Source organism: Pan troglodytes, chromosome 14 (genome assembly GCF_028858775.2).
Source record: "Pan troglodytes isolate AG18354 chromosome 14, NHGRI_mPanTro3-v2.0_pri, whole genome shotgun sequence".
Lineage (NCBI taxonomy): Eukaryota > Metazoa > Chordata > Mammalia > Primates > Hominidae > Pan > Pan troglodytes.
In genome coordinates this window covers 29,322,332-29,325,937 of record NC_072412.2, presented here as the reverse complement: position 1 = coordinate 29,325,937, position 3,606 = coordinate 29,322,332, and the positions used below count along the sequence as shown (strand labels likewise).

Sequence of the window (3,606 nt, the reverse complement as noted above, 5' to 3'; positions counted from 1 at the left end):
CGGCGCACTGAACCGTGAGCGCGGTCCTGCTGACTGAGGGGCTCTGCGCAGCCTCACGGCCTCGCTGTGCTCTCAAGGCCGCTCGTGGTTGTGTGGAGATCACAGCAATGGGGGCGAGAGTGGACGCCGGAGTGCAGGTGGGGCTGGTGCAGACCTCCAGGTGCGGGTAACGGGGACTGGCCCGGGGTGGTGACGGGGGAGATGCAGGGAATGGGCAGACAGGAGAGATACTTGGGGCAAGAACAAACAGGACTCGCTGATGGAGTCGGTATGGGGTGGGGGTGCAATAAGGGACATTGACCCTCAGGTGTGTGGGCTTGGAAACTAGGAGCGTGAGGAGATTGTGCACCTGAGAAGTTTCTCTGACTTGCCCAAGGTCACACAAGGTGTAGGTGGCAGAGCTGGGGTTGTTCTGACAACGAGGTGCGGTTCTTTCCTCTGCACAAGCCGGCTTCCTGGGATCGTGGCTCTTCTGGGGAGAGGGACCTTGGAGAGCGCCTGCCTTCGGGCAGGAGAATCTCCACTGGACGAGAGAGAATCTGGAGGTCAGGTGGTTTTCTGGAACGCACATAGCCAGGGAGGCGGAAGCAGGCAGGGGCTGCATCCGGCTGCCTGGGGTGGGCAGGCACTCTCTGTTCCATGCCACACAGAGAGTCCCCAAGGCCTTTCTGAAAAGCTCTTCCCAGCCCTTCCGTGATAAACAACCTGCTGTCCCCGGCTCCGGGCGGGAAGAATCTAAGGGGAGACGCTCCTCCGTTAGTCACGCAAGCTTGCCTGGGTGGTTAGCACAGTGAAGCCGTCAAGCCACTAGGCAGGAAGGGCGGGAGCTGGCGTTTCAAGCACCGCTGCCCACCCGAGGGATGTGCAGGGTAGCAACAGCCCACGCCGGCGGTGGGGAGCAGCCCAGTCACCCACAGGAGCTTGTGAGGCCCGAGGAGTGTCCGTGTGGCAAGGCCCCTGCCCCAGCTTTTCATTTATGAAACAGAGCGTGACCTCCAGAACTCACTGGGATTCTGTATGACGGAGCTCCCCGCGTTGGGCAAGCAGGGTGACCCCGTCCTCCATCATGGCTCTCTCACTGTGACGCCGACCCTCGGTCCCCACGCTCGGCTTGCAGTAGAACGTTTCCTCTCTCCAGGTTGTCATGACAATTTTCACTGAGAAGCTGTTTCTGTAGAGGGAGCAAAAAAAGAAACAGGGGGAAATGCTTATTAAAGCCAGGCCTAGTGAGTCTGAGGATTTCAGTGGTGTCTTTACATTCTCAGTGGCTTCTGAAGAAAAAGTGGAATTTCTGTCCTCTACACCAGCTGGCTGCTAGGAACTTTGCTGTTATATAGAGGCAATGCATGAAGTCCAGAATCCATTACATTATACTAATTATAGTAATAATGATAATAACAATTAAATGTGAGCCTTCAAAGGCAGGTCCCCTCCGGCAGAATCCATTAAGGAGAATGGGTGTAATTATTCGGGCAGTGGAGGCACAGTGCAATTTTAGGGGTGGTCAGTGTTATCCTGATAACAATCCCATTCTCTCCTCCTTCGTCACTGGCCATCTGGCCTTCCAGTGTCTTCTCCCCAGATCTCAACCATCTGTCCATCAATGTCTCACTAATTATTGCAAACAATTCTGTGTAAAATGAGAAGAAAGTAAAGGTTAACTTTCCCATTTTACAGATGAGTCATTGCCTTCCTGAACAAACAGTGAGGAAACCCAGGGGAGGTGACCCCTCAGTGAATGTATCCTACAGAAGAGCTGGACCTGGAACTCTGCTTGAGCAAGCCAGTGTAAAAATTACAACAGCTTACTGAGGTTTCTATTTTTCCTTATTTTTCTCTCTGCACTAAACAAACACACATTCATTGTGGTAAATCTGAAATACATAGAAAAACCTAAAAGAAAAATCACCCCAAATCTTAATGTCTGGGATTAAACCTAATACTGAGGAATACCTCGTCCACCCAAGCTTGGTGGCTGATGTGAGTCAGGTCAGGAGGGATTGGGAGGTACAGTTCTGTCTTCACGCCCCCCTCCTGGCAGGCTGCAGACTTCTGGAGCTGCATCCATACCCATACAGCTCTAGAACCTCCGCCTGTGTGGGGTTGCGTGTCAAACACTGGAGCTTCTGGAGCTGCCTGGGCTTTGGCTCATTAGAACTCAGGGATGAAGTAGAAACTGTAGGTCCCTGCTGAAGAGCATCCAGTCTTTCCATTCATCCGTTAAGCATGCACCAAGGCATTGAGAGGATAGAGATGATGTTGTGAGGATACAGATAGAGATATAAAGAAGCTGTAGTCCTTATCTTTAAGCAGCTTGCAGACTAACTTGGGAAACAGATGCTTGAATGAACTAGTAAAACTGTGCTCAGCAATGCGCTTCATTTTACAGATGAGCAGAGGGAGGCAGAAATGCAACGTGGTTGTTAGGGTCTGAGTGCAGCAAGTCCCCATTTCAAGATCAAATTTCAGGTGATAGACAACCTCCAAGGTAGCCCCCAATGACCCTTGATTTTTGCACCTCATATGGTCTCTTCCCACGCTGCATCAGGGTTGGTCTGTGAGGCCGGCTGATGTGGCAGAGCTGATGATATGTAACTTCCAAGGCTGGGCAGGAAAGGCATTGAGGCTTCCACCTTGTTTTGTGGATCACTTGTTCAGAGGGAAGTCAGCCAAAATATTCTGTGAATTCTCAAATAGCCCTGTGCAGAAGCTGATATTGAGAGCATGGAGGCTTCCTGCTAAAGGCCAGCATCAGCTTGTCAGCCACACAGGTGAGGCTGGGAGAGGATCCTCAGTCCTGATCAAGACTTCAGATGAGATCACAGCCCTGGCTGACATCTGACTGCAACTTCGTGAGAGACCCTGAGCCAGAGCCCCCAGCCCAGCCACTCCTGAATTTCTGGTCCACAGAAACTGTAAGAGATGTAAATAAATTATTATTGCTGCTTTTAAGCCACTAAATTTTAGGATGATTTGTTATGTAGTATTTGACAAAAAATACAGTATCTCTAGTTTCTCTCCCCCACATACACAGTGTTCATTTTGTGCCATACACCAGGCTAAGGGATTTGCATTTGTAATCTGATTTAATCCTCACAACAGTAAGGCGGTAATGCCTATGAGGTGAGTATCAGTCTTATTTCCATCTGACAGATGAGGGTGCGAGGACGTAGAGAGGGGAAGGAGTTTGCTCAAGGTCAGGCAGCTATAAACTGGCAGTGCCTGCATTTGAACTCAATGCTGCCTGACCCCAAAGCCCAGGCTCTTAACCACAACAGGTCTTATGTTTTCTTGTAAATGCTCAGCCTAGGAAATATTTGTTGATGTTATATGCCACAGACACTGCCAGAGCCTGAGATACGCACCTGTCCCATGGTGCTGAGGGTGGGCTCTGGCAACATCATCGTAGCTAGTGGCCTCTCATTGAAGGCCCCAGGCCCCCTTCCTCATATCAGACCCTGCCTCCTTTCTCCCGATTCCAGGCTGCTGACTCCTTGGGTCTCTTTCCCCCACTGCTCCCTGACTGGCAGCAAAGAGACACAGGGTCTCAGCTGTCCCCAAAGACACACCCACAGGCCGTGTCTGTGGGAAGAGTTTTCTTGGTCA

At 51.1% G+C, this 3,606-nt stretch overlaps 1 long non-coding RNA gene across 1 annotated transcript; it reads left to right on the top strand.

The window, feature by feature from the left end:
* Positions 1–561: 561 nt before the first annotated feature.
* On the top strand, positions 562–2,961 carry LOC129136812 (uncharacterized). Its single transcript, XR_008538755.2, has 3 exons — positions 562–1,138; positions 1,678–1,813; positions 2,698–2,961. It is a non-coding gene; the product is annotated as an uncharacterized LOC129136812 (long non-coding RNA).
* The last annotated feature ends 645 nt before the right edge of the window (positions 2,962–3,606 follow it).